Here is a 19,375-nt window from a genome sequence, read left to right on the forward strand (position 1 = left end):
TAAGACGAACATTTTAAATTATGAATGAGGTTACTAGGCGTAAGTATGTAGTTGTAAGCCTGCCTTTAAATGTCCATTGCCGCATCGACAATGAATGGGGCGCTTAAAGTTAAATATCTCCAAAACTACAAATGATTTCATAAGAAAAAATCTCAAGCATGCATGTCCACAGTAAGGTGGAATTTTTGAACTGTGAATGGAGTTTCCTGGTGAACGTGTTTTTTTGAGGTCCCTATACCCTAACCCTTACCTTCCATCCGCCTCCATTCTAAATCTCTGAACTTTTAAAGGAGTACAATTCTAAAACTATGCAACATTTCAAAGATTCCTTTTCAGGCAAACATGTCCAGAGTAAGATGAACATTTTAAAGTATGAATGAGGTTACTAGGCGTAAGTATGTAGTTGTAAGCCTGCCTTTAAATGTCCATTGCCGCATCGACAATGAATGGGACGCTTAAAGTTAAATATCTCCAAAACTACAAATGATTTCAAAAGAAAAAATCTCAAGCATGCATGTCCACAGTAAGGTGGAATTTTTGAACTGTGAATGGAGTTTCTAGGTGAAAGTGTTTTTTTGAGGTCCCAAATTCGTCCATCGACCTCCATTATAAATCTCTGAACTTTTAAAGGAGTACAATTCTAAAACTATTAAACATTTCAAAGATTCCTTTTCAGGCAAACATGTCCAGAGTAAGACGAACATTTTAAAGTATGAATGAGGTTACTAGGCGTAAGTATGTAGTTGTAAGCCTGCCTTTAAATGTCCATTGCCGCATCGACAATGAATGGGGCGCTTAAAGTTAAATATCTCCAAAACTACAAATGATTTCAAAAGAAAAAATTTCAAGCATGCATGTCCACAGTAAGGTGGAATTTTTGAACTGTGAATGGAGTTTCTAGGTGAAAGTGTTTTTTTGAGGTCCCAAATTCGTCCATCGACCTCCATTCTAAATCTCTGAACTTTTAAAGGAGTACAATTCTAAAACTATTAAACATTTCAAAGATTCCTTTTCAGGCAAACATGTCCAGAGTAAGACGAACATTTTAAAGTATGAATGAGGTTACTAGGCGTAAGTATGTAGTTGTAAGCCTGCCTTTAAATGTCCATTGCCGCATCGACAATGAATGGGGCGCTTAAAGTTAAATATCTCCAAAACTACAAATGATTTCATGAGAAAAAATCTCAAGCATGCATGTCCACAGTAAGGTGGAATTTTTGAACTGTGAATGGAGTTTCCTGGTGAACGTGTTTTTTTGAGGTCCCTATACCCTAACCCTTACCTTCCATCCGCCTCCATTCTAAATCTCTGAACTGTTAAAGGAGTACAATTCTAAAACTATGCAACATTTCAAAGATTCCTTTTCAGGCAAACATGTCCAGAGTAAGATGAACATTTTAAAGTATGAATGAGGTTACTAGGCGTAAGTATGTAGTTGTAAGCCTGCCTTTAAATGTCCATTGCCGCATCGACAATGAATGGGACGCTTAAAGTTAAATATCTCCAAAACTACAAATGATTTCAAAAGAAAAAATCTCAAGCATGCATGTCCACAGTAAGGTGGAATTTTTGAACTGTGAATGGAGTTTCTAGGTGAAAGTGTTTTTTTGAGGTCCCAAATTCGTCCATCGACCTCCATTATAAATCTCTGAACTTTTAAAGGAGTACAATTCTAAAACTATTAAACATTTCAAAGATTCCTTTTCAGGCAAACATGTCCAGAGTAAGACGAACATTTTAAAGTATGAATGAGGTTACTAGGCGTAAGTATGTAGTTGTAAGCCTGCCGTTAAATGTCCATTGCCGCATCGACAATGAATGGGGCGCTTAAAGTTAAATATCTCCAAAACTACAAATGATTTCATAAGAAAAAATCTCAAGCATGCATGTCCACAGTAAGGTGGATTTTTTTAACTGTGAATGGAGTTTCTAGGTGAACGTGTTTTTTTTAGGTCCCTGTACCCTAACCCTTACCTTCCATCCGCCTCCATTCTAAATCTCTGAACTTTTAAAGGAGTACAATTCTAAAACTATGCAACATTTCAAAGATTCCTTTTCAGGCAAACATGTCCAGAGTAAGATGAACATTTTAAAGTATGAATGAGGTTACTAGGCTTAAGTATGTAGTTGTAAGCCTGCCTTTAAATGTCCATTGCCGCATCGACAATGAATGGGGCGCTTAAAGTTAAATATCTCCAAAACTACAAATGATTTCAAAAGAAAAAATCTCAAGCATGCATGTCCACAGTAAGGTGGAATTTTTGAACTGTGAATGGAGTTTCTAGGTGAAAGTGTTTTTTTGAGGTCCCAAATTCGTCCATCGACCTCCATTCTAAATCTCTGAACTTTTAAAGGAGTACAATTCTAAAACTATTAAACATTTCAAAGATTCCCTTTCAGGCAAACATGTCCACAGTAAGACGAACATTTTAAAGTATGAATGAGGTTACTAGGCGTAAGTATGTAGTTGTAAGCCTGCCTTTAAATGTACATTGCCGCATCGACAATGAATGGGGCGCTTAAAGTTAAATATCTCCAAAACTACAAATGATTTCATAAGAAAAAATCTCAAGCATGCATGTCCACAGTAAGGTGGAATTTTTGAACTGTGAATGGAGTTTCCTGGTGAACGTGTTTTTTTGAGGTCCCTATACCCTAACCCTTACCTTCTATCCGCCTCCATTCTAAATCTCTGAACTTTTAAAGGAGTACAATTCTAAAACTATGCAACATTTCAAAGATTCCTTTTCAGGCAAACATGTCCAGAGTAAGACGAACATTTTAAAGTATGAATGAGGTTACTAGGCGTAAGTATGTAGTTGTAAGCCTGCCTTTAAATGTCCATTGCCGCATCGACAATGAATGGGGTGCTTAAAGTTAAATATCTCCAAAACTACAAATGATTTCATAAGAAAAAATCTCAAGCATGCATGTCCACAGTAAGGTGGACTTTTTGAACTGTGAATGGAGTTTCCTGGTGAATGTGTTTTTTTTTAGGTCCCTATACCCTAACCCTTACCTTCCATCCGCCTCCATTCTAAATCTCTGAACTTTTAAAGGAGTACAATTCTAAAACTATGCAACATTTCAAAGATTCCTTTTCAGGCAAACATGCCCAGAGTAAGATGAACATTTTAAAGTATGAATGAGGTTACTAGGCGTAAGTATGTAGTTGTAAGCCTGCCTTTAAATGTCCATTGCCGCATCGACAATGAATGGGGCGCTTAAAGTTAAATATCTCCAAAACTACAAATGATTTCATAAGAAAAAATCTCAAGCATGCATGTCCACAGTAAGGTGGAATTTTTGAACTGTGAATGGAGTTTCCTGGTGAACGTGTTTTTTTGAGGTCCCTATACCCTAACCCTTACCTTCTATCCGCCTCCATTCTAAATCTCTGAACTTTTAAAGGAGTACAATTCTAAAACTATTTAACATTTCAAAGATTCCTTTTCAGGCAAACATGTCCAGAGTAAGACGAACATTTTAAAGTATGAATGAGGTTACTAGGCGTAAGTATGTAGTTGTAAGCCTGCCTTTAAATGTCCATTGCCGCATCGACAATGAATGGGGCGCTTAAAGTTAAATATCTCCAAAACTACAAATGATTTCATAAGAAAAAATCTCAAGCATGCATGTCCACAGTAAGGTGGACTTTTTGAACTGTGAATGGAGTTTCCTGTTGAAAGTGTTTTTTTTTAGGTCCCTATACCCTAACCCTTACCTTCCATCCGCCTCCATTCTAAATCTCTGAACTTTTAAAGGAGTACAATTCTAAAACTATGCAACATTTCAAAGATTCCTTTTCAGGCAAACATGCCCAGAGTAAGATGAACATTTTAAAGTATGAATGAGGTTACTAGGCGTAAGTATGTAGTTGTAAGCCTGCCTTTAAATGTCCATTGCCGCATCGACAATGAATGGGACGCTTAAAGTTAAATATCTCCAAAACTACAAATGATTTCAAAAGAAAAAATCTCAAGCATGCATGTCCATAGTAAGGTGGAATTTTTGAACTGTGAATGGAGTTTCTAGGTGAAAGTGTTTTTTTGAGGTCCCAAATTCGTCCATCGACCTCCATTATAAATCTCTGAACTTTTAAAGGAGTACAATTCTAAAACTATTAAACATTTCAAAGATTCCTTTTCAGGCAAACATGTCCAGAGTAAGACGAACATTTTAAAGTATGAATGAGGTTACTAGGCGTAAGTATGTAGTTGTAAGCCTGCCTTTAAATGTCCATTGCCGCATCGACAATGAATGGGGCGCTTAAAGTTAAATATCTCCAAAACTACAAATGATTTCATAAGAAAAAATCTCAAGCATGCATGTCCACAGTAAGGTGGAATTTTTGAACTGTGAATGGAGTTTCCTGGTGAACGTGTTTTTTTGAGGTCCCTATACCCTAACCCTTACCTTCCATCCGCCTCCATTCTAAATCTCAGAACTTTTAAAGGAGTACAATTCTAAAACTATGCAACATTTCAAAGATTCCTTTTCAGGCAAACATGTCCGGAGTAAGATGAACATTTTAAAGTTTGAATGGGGTTTCTATTCTATATATGACATTTTGAATCATTACAGTCAGTTCACCTTCTTTTGGGTCTTGAGTCGAACCAATTACTCCCGCGGAGACATCAAATTTCTCTTTTGGGCTTTGAGTCTTGGGACTCAAGGCCCAACAGAGAAATTTGATGTCTCCGCGGGAGTAATATGTTCGACTCAAGACTCTTTTGGGTCTTGAGTCTTGGGAAAGAAAAAAAAAGTGTGCCAGTTGGATTTGAACCAGGAATCTTCTGGTTGCAAGTCCTGTATCTAAACCACTGCACCACAGAGGTCCTTACATGTTCTGTTGACTTGCGTGGAATTTGTCTGAAAGATTATATAAAGGTAAAAGCCCCAGGTAAAAGTTAGAAAGATGTCCTTGCGAGATTTGAACTCAGGACCTTCAGTGTGTAAGGCCTGAATCTTAACCACTGCTCCATCATGGTACATACTTTCTATGGTGTCTTACACGCTGTTCACTGAAAGATCAGATAAAGGTGCAAGAGTCAGGTATTTGTTGGAAACCTGTCCTGGTTGGATTTGAACCGGTAACCTTCTGGTTGCAGGTCCTGTATCTAAACCACTGCACCACAGAGGTTCTGACTTGTTCTGTTAACTTAGCCTTCAAAACTTTGTACCCTTTTCCCTTTAAATATCCATTGCCATTGACAATGCATTAGGCGCTTAAAGCTAAATATTTCAAAAACTACAAATCTTTAAAAGGTAAAACATCTCAAGGATGCATGTCCACAGTAAGGGGGAATTTTTGAACTGTGAATGGAGTTTCTAGGTGAAAGTGTTTTTTTGAGGTCCCAAAACCTTCCACCCGCCTCCATTCTAAATCTCTGAACTTTTAAAGGAGTACAATTCTAAAACTATTAAACATTTCAAAGATTCCTTTTCAGGCAAACATGTCCATAGTAAGACGAACATTTTAAAGTATGAATGAGGTTACTAGGCGTAAGTATGTAGTTGTAAGCCTGCCTTTAAATGTCCATTGCCGCATCGACAATGAATGGGGCGCTTAAAGTTAAATATCTCCAAAACTACAAATGATTTCAAAAGAAAAAAATCTCAAGCATGCATGTCCACAGTAAGGTGGAATTTTTGAACTGTGAATGGAGTTTCCTGGTGAACGTGTTTTTTTGAGGTCCCTATACCCTAACCCTTACCTTCCATCCGCCTCCATTCTAAATCTCTGAACTTTTAAAGGAGTACAATTCTAAAACTATGCAACATTTCAAAGATTCCTTTTCAGGCAAACATGTCCAGAGTAAGATGAACATTTTAAAGTATGAATGAGGTTACTAGGCGTAAGTATGTAGTTGTAAGCCTGCCTTTAAATGTCCATTTCCGCATCGACAATGAATGGGGCGCTTAAAGTTAAATATCTCCAAAACTACAAATGATTTCATAAGAAAAAATCTCAAGCATGCATGTCCACAGTAAGGTGGAATTTTTTAACTGTGAATGGAGTTTCCTGGTGAACGTGTTTTTTTGAGGTCCCTATACCCTAACCCTTACCTTCCATCCGCCTCCATTCTAAATCTCTGAACTTTTAAAGGAGTACAATTCTAAAACTATGCAACATTTCAAAGATTCCTTTTCAGGCAAACATGTCCAGAGTAAGATGAACATTTTAAAGTATGAATGAGGTTACTAGGCGTAAGTATGTAGTTGTAAGCCTGCCTTTAAATGTCCATTGCCGCATCGACAATGAATGGGGCGCTTAAAGTTAAATATCTCCAAAACTACAAATGATTTCAAAAGAAAAAATCTCAAGCATGCATGTCCACAGTAAGGTGGAATTTTTGAACTGTGAATGGAGTTTCTAGGTGAAAGTGTTTTTTGAGGTCCCAAATTCGTCCATCGACCTCCATTATAAATCTCTGAACTTTTAAAGGAGTACAATTCTAAAACTATTAAACATTTCAAAGATTCCTTTTCAGGCAAACATGTCCAGAGTAAGACGAACATTTTAAAGTATGAATGAGGTTACTAGGCGTAAGTATGTAGTTGTAAGCCTGCCTTTAAATGTCCATTGCCGCATCGACAATGAATGGGGCGCTTAAAGTTAAATATCTCCAAAACTACAAATGATTTCATAAGAAAAAATCTCAAGCATGCATGTCCACAGTAAGGTGGAATTTTTGATCTGTGAATGGAGTTTCCTGGTGAACGTGTTTTTTTGAGGTCCCTATACCCTAACCCTTACCTTCCATCCGCCTCCATTCTAAATCTCTGAACTTTTAAAGGAGTACAATTCTAAAACTATGCAACATTTCAAAGATTCCTTTTCAGGCAAACATGTCCAGAGTAAGATGAACATTTTAAAGTATGAATGAGGTTACTAGGCGTAAGTATGTAGTTGTAAGCCTGCCTTTAAATGTCCATTGCCGCATCGACAATGAATGGGGCACTTAAAGTTAAATATCTCCAAAACTACAAATGATTTCAAAAGAAAAAATCTCAAGCATGCATGTCCACAGTAAGGTGGAATTTTTGAACTGTGAATGGAGTTTCTAGGTGAAAGTGTTTTTTTGAGGTCCCAAATTCGTCCATCGACCTCCATTATAAATCTCTGAACTTTTAAAGGAGTACAATTCTAAAACTATTAAACATTTCAAAGATTCCTTTTCAGGCAAACATGTCCAGAGTAAGACGAACATTTTAAAGTATGAATGAGGTTACTAGGCGTAAGTATGTAGTTGTAAGCCTGCCTTTAAATGTACATTGCCGCATCGACAATGAATGGGGCGCTTAAAGTTACATATCTCCAAAACTACAAATGATTTCATAAGAAAAAATCTCAAGCATGCATGTCCACAGTAAGGTGGAATTTTTGAACTGTGAATGGAGTTTCCTGGTGAACGTGTTTTTTTGAGGTCCCTATACCCTAACCCTTACCTTCCATCCGCCTCCATTCTAAATCTCTGAACTTTTAAAGGAGTACAATTCTAAAACTATGCAACATTTCAAAGATTCCTTTTCAGGCAAACATGTCCAGAGTAAGACGAACATTTTAAAGTATGAATGAGGTTACTAGGCGTAAGTATGTAGTTGTAAGCCTGCCTTTAAATGTCCATTGCCGCATCGACAATGAATGGGGCGCTTAAAGTTAAATATCTCCAAAACTACAAATGATTTCATAAGAAAAAATCTCAAGCATGCATGTCCACAGTAAGGTGGAATTTTTGAACTGTGAATGGAGTTTCCTGGTGAACGTGTTTTTTTGAGGTCCCTATACCCTAACCCTTACCTTCCATCCGCCTCCATTCTAAATCTCTGAACTTTTAAAGGAGTACAATTCTAAAACTATGCAACATTTCAAAGATTCCTTTTCAGGCAAACATGTCCAGAGTAAGATGAACATTTTAAAGTATGAATGAGGTTACTAGGCGTAAGTATGTAGTTGTAAGCCTGCCTTTAAATGTCCATTGCCGCATCGACAATGAATGGGACGCTTAAAGTTAAATATCTCCAAAACTACAAATGATTTCAAAAGAAAAAATCTCAAGCATGCATGTCCACAGTAAGGTGGAATTTTTGAACTGTGAATGAAGTTTCTAGGTGAAAGTGTTTTTTTGAGGTCCCAAATTCGTCCATCGACCTCCATTATAAATCTCTGAACTTTTAAAGGAGTACAATTCTAAAACTATTAAACATTTCAAAGATTCCTTTTCAGGCAAACATGTCCAGAGTAAGACGAACATTTTAAAGTATGAATGAGGTTACTAGGCGTAAGTATGTAGTTGTAAGCCTGCCTTTAAATGTCCATTGCCGCATCGACAATGAATGGGGCGCTTAAAGTTAAATATCTCCAAAACTACAAATGATTTCATAAGAAAAAATCTCAAGCATGCATGTCCACAGTAAGGTGGAATTTTTGAACTGTGAATGGAGTTTCCTGGTGAACGTGTTTTTTTGAGGTCCCTATACCCTAACCCTTACCTTCCATCCGCCTCCATTCTAAATCTCTGAACTTTTAAAGGAGTACAATTCTAAAACTATGCAACATTTCAAAGATTCCTTTTCAGGCAAACATGTCCAGAGTAAGACGAACATTTTAAAGTATGAATGAGGTTACTAGGCGTAAGTATGTAGTTGTAAGCCTGCCTTTAAATGTCCATTGCCGCATCGACAATGAATGGGGCGCTTAAAGTTAAATATCTCCAAAACTACAAATGATTTCAAAAGAAAAAATCTCAAGCATGCATGTCCACAGTAAGGTGGAATTTTTGATCTGTGAATGGAGTTTCCTGGTGAACGTGTTTTTTTGAGGTCCCTATACCCTAACCCTTACCTTCCATCCGCCTCCATTCTAAATCTCTGAACTTTTAAAGGAGTACAATTCTAAAACTATGCAACATTTCAAAGATTCCTTTTCAGGCAAACATGTCCAGAGTAAGATGAACATTTTAAAGTATGAATGAGGTTACTAGGCGTAAGTATGTAGTTGTAAGCCTGCCTTTAAATGTCCATTGCCGCATCGACAATGAATGGGGCGCTTAAAGTTAAATATCTCCAAAATTACAAATGATTTCAAAAGAAAAAATCTCAAGCATGCATGTCCACAGTAAGGTGGAATTTTTGAACAGTGAATGGAGTTTCTAGGTGAAAGTGTTTTTTTGAGGTCCCAAATTCGTCCATCGACCTCCATTATAAATCTCTGAACTTTTAAAGGAGTACAATTCTAAAACTATTAAACATTTCAAAGATTCCTTTTCAGGCAAACATGTCCAGAGTAAGACGAACATTTTAAAGTATGAATGAGGTTACTAGGCGTAAGTATGTAGTTGTAAGCCTGCCTTTAAATGTCCATTGCCGCATCGACAATGAATGGGGCGCTTAAAGTTAAATATCTCCAAAACTACAAATGATTTCATAAGAAAAAATCTCAAGCATGCATGTCCACAGTAAGGTGGAATTTTTGAACTGTGAATGGAGTTTCCTGGTGAACGTGTTTTTTTGAGGTCCCTATACCCTAACCCTTACCTTCCATCCGCCTCCATTCTAAATCTCAGAACTTTTAAAGGAGTACAATTCTAAAACTATGCAACATTTCAAAGATTCCTTTTCAGGCAAACATGTCCGGAGTAAGATGAACATTTTAAAGTTTGAATGGGGTTTCTATTCTATATATGACATTTTGAATCATTACAGTCAGTTCACCTTCTTTTGGGTCTTGAGTCGAACCAATTACTCCCGCGGAGACATCAAATTTCTCTTTTGGGCTTTGAGTCTTGGGACTCAAGGCCCAACAGAGAAATTTGATGTCTCCGCGGGAGTAATATGTTCGACTCAAGACTCTTTTGGGTCTTGAGTCTTGGGAAAGAAAAAAAAAGTGTGCCAGTTGGATTTGAACCAGGAATCTTCTGGTTGCAAGTCCTGTATCTAAACCACTGCACCACAGAGGTCCTTACATGTTCTGTTGACTTGCGTGGAATTTGTCTGAAAGATGATATAAAGGTAAAAGCCCCAGGTAAAAGTTAGAAAGATGTCCTTGCGAGATTTGAACTCAGGACCTTCAGTGTGTAAGGCCTGAATCTTAACCACTGCTCCATCATGGTACATACTTTCTATGGTGTCTTACACGCTGTTCACTGAAAGATCAGATAAAGGTGCAAGAGTCAGGTATTTGTTGGAAACCTGTCCTGGTTGGATTTGAACCGGTAACCTTCTGGTTGCAGGTCCTGTATCTAAACCACTGCACCACAGAGGTTCTGACTTATTCTGTTAACTTAGCCTTCAAAACTTTGTACCCTTTTCCCTTTAAATATCCATTGCCATTGACAATGCATTAGGCGCTTAAAGTTAAATATTTCAAAAACTACAAATCTTTAAAAGGTAAAACATCTCAAGGATGCATGTCCACAGTAAGGGGGAATTTTTGAACTGTGAATGGAGTTTCTAGGTGAAAGTGTTTTTTTGAGGTCCCAAAACCTTCCACCCGCCTCCATTCTAAATCTCTGAACTTTTAAAGGAGTACAATTCTAAAACTATTAAACATTTCAAAGATTCCTTTTCAGGCAAACATGTCCAGAGTAAGACGAACATTTTAAAGTATGAATGAGGTTACTAGGCGTAAGTATGTAGTTGTAAGCCTGCCTTTAAATGTCCATTGCCGCATCGACAATGAATGGGGCGCTTAAAGTTAAATATCTCCAAAACTACAAATGATTTCATAAGAAAAAATCTCAAGCATGCATGTCCACAGTAAGGTGGAATTTTTGAACTGTGAATGGAGTTTCCTGGTGAACGTGTTTTTTTGAGGTCCCTATACCCTAACCCTTACCTTCCATCCGCCTCCATTCTAAATCTCTGAACTTTTAAAGGAGTACAATTCTAAAACTATGCAACATTTCAAAGATTCCTTTTCAGGCAAACATGTCCAGAGTAAGATGAACATTTTAAAGTATGAATGAGGTTACTAGGCGTAAGTATGTAGTTGTAAGCCTGCCTTTAAATGTCCATTGCCGCATCGACAATGAATGGGGCGCTTAAAGTTAAATATCTCCAAAACTACAAATGATTTCAAAAGAAAAAATCTCAAGCATGCATGTCCACAGTAAGGTGGAATTTTTGAACTGTGAATGGAGTTTCTAGGTGAAAGTGTTTTTTTGAGGTCCCAAATTCGTCCATCGACCTCCATTATAAATCTCTGAACTTTTAAAGGAGTACAATTCTAAAACTATTAAACATTTCAAAGATTCCTTTTCAGGCAAACATGTCCAGAGTAAGACGAACATTTTAAAGTATGAATGAGGTTACTAGGCGTAAGTATGTAGTTGTAAGCCTGCCTTTAAATGTCCATTGCCGCATCGACAATGAATGGGGCGCTTAAAGTTAAATATCTCCAAAACTACAAATGATTTCATAAGAAAAAATGTCAAGCATGCATGTCCACAGTAAGGTGGAATTTTTGAACTGTGAATGGAGTTTCCTGGTGAACGTGTTTTTTTGAGGTCCCTATACCCTAACCCTTACCTTCCATCCGCCTCCATTCTAAATCTCTGAACTTTTAAAGGAGTACAATTCTAAAACTATGCAACATTTCAAAGATTCCTTTTCAGGCAAACATGTCCAGAGTAAGACGAACATTTTAAAGTATGAATGAGGTTACTAGGCGTAAGTATGTAGTTGTAAGCCTGCCTTTAAATGTCCATTGCCGCATCGACAATGAATGGGGCGCTTAAAGTTAAATATCTCCAAAACTACAAATCATTTCAAAAGAAAAAATCTCAAGCATGCATGTCCACAGTAAGGTGGAATTTTTGAACTGTGAATGGAGTTTCTAGGTGAAAGTGTTTTTTTGAGGTCCCAAATTCGTCCATCGACCTCCATTATAAATCTCTGAACTTTTAAAGGAGTACAATTCTAAAACTATTAAACATTTCAAAGATTCCTATTCAGGCAAACATGTCCAGAGTAAGACGAACATTTTAAAGTATGAATGAGGTTACTAGGCGTAAGTATGTAGTTGTAAGCCTGCCTTTAAATGTCCATTGCCGCATCGACAATGAATGGGACGCTTAAAGTTAAATATCTCCAAAACTACAAATGATTTCAAAAGAAAAAATCTCAAGCATGCATGTCCACAGTAAGGTGGAATTTTTGAACTGTGAATGGAGTTTCTAGGTGAAAGTGTTTTTTTGAGGTCCCAAATTTGTCCATCGACCTCCATTATAAATCTCTGAACTTTTAAAGGAGTACAATTCTAAAACTATTAAACATTTCAAAGATTCCTTTTCAGGCAAACATGTCCAGAGTAAGACGAACATTTTAAAGTATGAATGAGGTTACTAGGCGTAAGTATGTAGTTGTAAGCCTGCCTTTAAATGTCCATTGCCGCATCGACAATGAATGGGGCGCTTAAAGTTAAATATCTCCAAAACTACAAATGATTTCATAAGAAAAAATCTCAAGCATGCATGTCCACAGTAAGGTGGAATTTTTGAACTGTGAATGGAGTTTCCTGGTGAACGTGTTTTTTTGAGGTCCCTATACCCTAACCCTTACCTTCCATCCGCCTCCATTCTAAATCTCTGAACTTTTAAAGGAGTACAATTCTAAAACTATGCAACATTTCAAAGATTCCTTTTCAGGCAAACATGTCCAGAGTAAGACGAACATTTTAAAGTATGAATGAGGTTACTAGGCGTAAGTATGTAGTTGTAAGCCTGCCTTTAAATGTCCATTGCCGCATCGACAATGAATGGGGCGCTTAAAGTTAAATATCTCCAAAACTACAAATGATTTCAAAAGAAAAAATCTCAAGCATGCATGTCCACAGTAAGGTGGAATTTTTGAACTGTGAATGGAGTTTCTAGGTGAAAGTGTTTTTTTGAGGTCCCAAATTCGTCCATCGACCTCCATTATAAATCTCTGAACTTTTAAAGGAGTACAATTCTAAAACTATTAAACATTTCAAAGATTCCTTTTCAGGCAAACATGTCCAGAGTAAGACGAACATTTTAAAGTATGAATGAGGTTACTAGGCGTAAGTATGTAGTTGTAAGCCTGCCTTTAAATGTCCATTGCCGCATCGACAATGAATGGGACGCTTAAAGTTAAATATCTCCAAAACTACAAATGATTTCAAAAGAAAAAATCTCAAGCATGCATGTCCACAGTAAGGTGGAATTTTTGAACTGTGAATGGAGTTTCTAGGTGAAAGTGTTTTTTTGAGGTCCCAAATTCGTCCATCGACCTCCATTCTAAATCTCTGAACTTTTAAAGGAGTACAATTCTAAAACTATTAAACATTTCAAAGATTCCTTTTCAGGCAAACATGTCCAGAGTAAGACGAACATTTTAAAGTATGAATGAGGTTACTAGGCGTAAGTATGTAGTTGTAAGCCTGCCTTTAAATGTCCATTGCCGCATCGACAATGAATGGGGCGCTTAAAGTTAAATATCTCCAAAACTACAAATGATTTCATAAGAAAAAATCTCAAGCATGCATGTCCACAGTAAGGTGGAATTGTTGAACTGTGAATGGAGTTTCCTGGTGAACGTGTTTTTTTGAGGTCCCTATACCCTAACCCTTACCTTCCATCCGCCTCCATTCTAAATCTCTGAACTTTTAAAGGAGTACAATTCTAAAACTATGCAACATTTCAAAGATTCCTTTTCAGGCAAACATGTCCAGAGTAAGATGAACATTTTAAAGTTTGAATGGGGTTTCTATTCTATATATGACATTTTGAATCATTACAGTCAGTTCACCTTCTTTTGGGTCTTGAGTCGAACCAATTACTCCCGCGGAGACATCAAATTTCTCTTTTGGGCTTTGAGTCTTGGGACTCAAGGCCCAACAGAGAAATTTGATGTCTCCGCGGGAGTAATATGTTCGACTCAAGACTCTTTTGGGTCTTGAGTCTTGGGAAAGAAAAAAAAAGTGTGCCAGTTGGATTTGAACCAGGAATCTTCTGGTTGCAAGTCCTGTATCTAAACCACTGCACCACAGAGGTCCTTACATGTTCTGTTGACTTGCGTGGAATTTGTCTGAAAGATTATATAAAGGTAAAAGCCCCAGGTAAAAGTTAGAAAGATGTCCTTGCGAGATTTGAACTCAGGACCTTCAGTGTGTAAGGCCTGAATCTTAACCACTGCTCCATCATGGTACATACTTTCTATGGTGTCTTACACGCTGTTCACTGAAAGATCAGATAAAGGTGCAAGAGTCAGGTATTTGTTGGAAACCTGTCCTGGTTGGATTTGAACCGGTAACCTTCTGGTTGCAGGTCCTGTATCTAAACCACTGCACCACAGAGGTTCTGACTTGTTCTGTTAACTTAGCCTTCAAAACTTTGTACCCTTTTCCCTTTAAATATCCATTGCCATTGACAATGCATTAGGCGCTTAAAGTTAAATATTTCAAAAACTACAAATCTTTAAAAGGTAAAACATCTCAAGGATGCATGTCCACAGTAAGGGGGAATTTTTGAACTGTGAATGGAGTTTCTAGGTGAAAGTGTTTTTTTGAGGTCCCAAAACCTTCCACCCGCCTCCATTCTAAATCTCTGAACTTTTAAAGGAGTACAATTCTAAAACTATTAAACATTTCAAAGATTCCTTTTCAGGCAAACATGTCCAGAGTAAGACGAACATTTTAAAGTATGAATGAGGTTACTAGGCGTAAGTATGTAGTTGTAAGCCTGCCTTTAAATGTCCATTGCCGCATCGACAATGAATGGGGCGCTTAAAGTTAAATATCTCCAAAACTACAAATGATTTCATAAGAAAAAATCTCAAGCATGCATGTCCACAGTAAGGTGGAATTTTTGAACTGTGAATGGAGTTTCCTGGTGAACGTGTTTTTTTGAGGTCCCTATACCCTAACCCTTACCTTCCATCCGCCTCCATTCTAAATCTCTGAACTTTTAAAGGAGTACAATTCTAAAACTATGCAACATTTCAAAGATTCCTTTTCAGGCAAACATGTCCAGAGTAAGATGAACATTTTAAAGTATGAATGAGGTTACTAGGCGTAAGTATGTAGTTGTAAGCCTGCCTTTAAATGTCCATTGCCGCATCGACAATGAATGGGACGCTTAAAGTTAAATATCTCCAAAACTACAAATGATTTCAAAAGAAAAAATCTCAAGCATGCATGTCCACAGTAAGGTGGAATTTTTGAACTGTGAATGAAGTTTCTAGGTGAAAGTGTTTTTTTGAGGTCCCAAATTCGTCCATCGACCTCCATTATAAATCTCTGAACTTTTAAAGGAGTACAATTCTAAAACTATTAAACATTTCAAAGATTCCTTTTCAGGCAAACATGTCCAGAGTAAGACGAACATTTTAAAGTATGAATGAGGTTACTAGGCGTAAGTATGTAGTTTGTAAGCCTGCCTTTAAATGTCCATTGCCGCATCGACAATGAATGGGGCGCTTAAAGTTAAATATCTCCAAAACTACAAATGATTTCAAAAGAAAAAATCTCAAGCATGCATGTCCACAGTAAGGTGGAATTTTTGAACTGTGAATGGAGTTTCTAGGTGAAAGTGTTTTTTTGAGGTCCCAAATTCGTCCATCGACCTCCATTATAAATCTCTGAACTTTTAAAGGAGTACAATTCTAAAACTATTAAACATTTCAAAGATTCCTTTTCAGGCAAACATGTCCAGAGTAAGACGAACATTTTAAAGTATGAATGAGGTTACTAGGCGTAAGTATGTAGTTGTAAGCCTGCCTTTAAATGTACATTGCCGCATCGACAATGAATGGGGCGCTTAAAGTTAAATATCTCCAAAACTACAAATGATTTCATAAGAAAAAATCTCAAGCATGCATGTCCACAGTAAGGTGGAATTTTTGAACTGTGAATGGAGTTTCCTGGTGAACGTGTTTTTTTTAGGTCCCTATACCCTAACCCTTACCTTCCATCCGCCTCCATTCTAAATCTCTGAACTTTTAAAGGAGTACAATTCTAAAACTATGCAACATTTCAAAGATTCCTTTTCAGGCAAACATGTCCAGAGTAAGACGAACATTTTAAAGTATGAATGAGGTTACTAGGCGTAAGTATGTAGTTTGTAAGCCTGCCTTTAAATGTCCATTGCCGCATCGACAATGAATGGGGCGCTTAAAGTTAAATATCTCCAAAACTACAAATGATTTCAAAAGAAAAAATCTCAAGCATGCATGTCCACAGTAAGGTGGAATTTTTGAACTGTGAATGGAGTTTCTAGGTGAAAGTGTTTTTTTGAGGTCCCAAATTCGTCCATCGACCTCCATTATAAATCTCTGAACTTTTAAAGGAGTACAATTCTAAAACTATTAAACATTTCAAAGATTCCTTTTCAGGCAAACATGTCCAGAGTAAGACGAACATTTTAAAGTATGAATGAGGTTACTAGGCGTAAGTATGTAGTTGTAAGCCTGCCTTTAAATGTCCATTGCCGCATCGACAATGAATGGGGCGCTTAAAGTTAAATATCTCCAAAACTACAAATGATTTCATAAGAAAAAATCTCAAGCATGCATGTCCACAGTAAGGTGGAATTTTTGAACTGTGAATGGAGTTTCCTGGTGAACGTGTTTTTTTTAGGTCCCTATACCCTAACCCTTACCTTCCATCCGCCTCCATTCTAAATCTCTGAACTTTTAAAGGAGTACAATTCTAAAACTATGCAACATTTCAAAGATTCCTTTTCAGGCAAACATGTCCAGAGTAAGACGAACATTTTAAAGTATGAATGAGGTTACTAGGCGTAAGTATGTAGTTGTAAGCCTGCCTTTAAATGTCCATTGCCGCATCGACAATGAATGGGGCGCTTAAAGTTAAATATCTCCAAAACTACAAATGATTTCATAAGAAAAAATCTCAAGCATGCATGTCCACAGTAAGGTGGAATTTTTGAACTGTGAATGGAGTTTCCTGGTGAACGTGTTTTTTTGAGGTCCCTATACCCTAACCCTTACCTTCCATACGCCTCCATTCTAAATCTCTGAACTTTTAAAGGAGTACAATTCTAAAACTATGCAACATTTCAAAGATTCCTTTTCAGGCAAACATGTCCAGAGTAAGATGAACATTTTAAAGTATGAATGAGGTTACTAGGCGTAAGTATGTAGTTGTAAGCCTGCCTTTAAATGTCCATTGCCGCATCGACAATGAATGGGACGCTTAAAGTTAAATATCTCCAAAACTACAAATGATTTCAAAAGAAAAAATCTCAAGCATGCATGTCCACAGTAAGGTGGAATTTTTGAACTGTGAATGGAGTTTCTAGGTGAAAGTGTTTTTTTGAGGTCCCAAATTCGTCCATCGACCTCCATTCTAAATCTCTGAACTTTTAAAGGAGTACAATTCTAAAACTATTAAACATTTCAAAGATTCCTTTTCAGGCAAACATGTCCAGAGTAAGACGAACATTTTAAAGTATGAATGAGGTTACTAGGCGTAAGTATGTAGTTGTAAGCCTGCCTTTAAATGTCCATTGCCGCATCGACAATGAATGGGGCGCTTAAAGTTAAATATCTCCAAAACTACAAATGATTTCATAAGAAAAAATCTCAAGCATGCATGTCCACAGTAAGGTGGAATTGTTGAACTGTGAATGGAGTTTCCTGGTGAACGTGTTTTTTTGAGGTCCCTATACCCTAACCCTTACCTTCCATCCGCCTCCATTCTAAATCTCTGAACTTTTAAAGGAGTACAATTCTAAAACTATGCAACATTTCAAAGATTCCTTTTCAGGCAAACATGTCCAGAGTAAGATGAACATTTTAAAGTTTGAATGGGGTTTCTATTCTATATATGACATTTTGAATCATTACAGTCAGTTCACCTTCTTTTGGGTCTTGAGTCGAACCAATTACTCCCGCGGAGACATCAAATTTCTCTTTTGGGCTTTGAGTCTTGGGACTCAAGGCCCAACAGCGAAATTTGATGTCTCCGCGGGAGTAATATGTTCGACTCAAGACTCTTTTGGGTCTTGAGTCTTGGGAAAGAAAAAAAAAGTGTGCCAGTTGGATTTGAACCAGGAATCTTCTGGTTGCAAGTCCTGTATCTAAACCACTGCACCACAGAGGTCCTTACATGTTCTGTTGACTTGCGTGGAATTTGTCTGAAAGATTATATAAAGGTAAAAGCCCCAGGTAAAAGTTAGAAAGATGTCCTTGCGAGATTTGAACTCAGGACCTTCAGTGTGTAAGGCCTGAATCTTAACCACTGCTCCATCATGGTACATACTTTCTATGGTGTCTTACACGCTGTTCACTGAAAGATCAGATAAAGGTGCAAGAGTCAGGTATTTGTTGGAAACCTGTCCTGGTTGGATTTGAACCGGTAACCTTCTGGTTGCAGGTCCTGTATCTAAACCACTGCACCACAGAGGTTCTGACTTGTTCTGTTAACTTAGCCTTCAAAACTTTGTACCCTTTTCCCTTTAAATATCCATTGCCATTGACAATGCATTAGGCGCTTAAAGTTAAATATTTCAAAAACTACAAATCTTTAAAAGGTAAAACATCTCAAGGATGCATGTCCACAGTAAGGGGGAATTTTTGAACTGTGAATGGAGTTTCTAGGTGAAAGTGTTTTTTTGAGGTCCCAAAACCTTCCACCCGCCTCCATTCTAAATCTCTGAACTTTTAAAGGAGTACAATTCTAAAACTATTAAACATTTCAAAAGAAAAAATCTCAAGCATGCATGTCCACAGTAAGGTGGAATTTTTGAACTGTGAATGGAGTTTCTAGGTGAAAGTGTTTTTTTGAGGTCCCAAATTCGTCCATCGACCTCCATTATAAATCTCTGAACTTTTAAAGGAGTACAATTCTAAAACTATTAAACATTTCAAAGATTCCTTTTCAGGCAAACATGTCCAGAGTAAGACGAACATTTTAAAGTATGAATGAGGTTACTAGGCGTAAGTATGTAGTTGTAAGCCTGCCTTTAAATGTCCATTGCCGCATCGACAATGAATGGGGCGCTTACAGTTAAATATCTCCAAAACTACAAATGATTTCAAAAGAAAAAATCTCAAGCATGCATGTCCACAGTAAGGTGGAATTTTTGAACTGTGAATGGAGTTTCTAGGTGAAAGTGTTTTTTTGAGGTCCCAAATTCGTCCATCGACCTCCATTATAAATCTCTGAACTTTTGAAGGAGTACAATTCTAAAACTATTACATATTTCAAAGATTCCTTTTCAGGCAAACATGTCCACAGTAAGATGAACATTTCAAAGTATGATTGAGGTTACTAGGCGTAAGTATGTAGTTGTAAGCCTGCCTTTAAATGTCCATTGGCCGCATTGACAATGTATTGGGCGCTTAAAGTTAAATATCTCCAAAACTACAAATGATTTCAAAGAAAAAA

Source organism: Gymnoscopelus microlampas (genome assembly GCF_963454915.1).
Source record: "Gymnoscopelus microlampas genome assembly, chromosome: 12".
Taxonomy (NCBI): domain Eukaryota; kingdom Metazoa; phylum Chordata; class Actinopteri; order Myctophiformes; family Myctophidae; genus Gymnoscopelus; species Gymnoscopelus microlampas.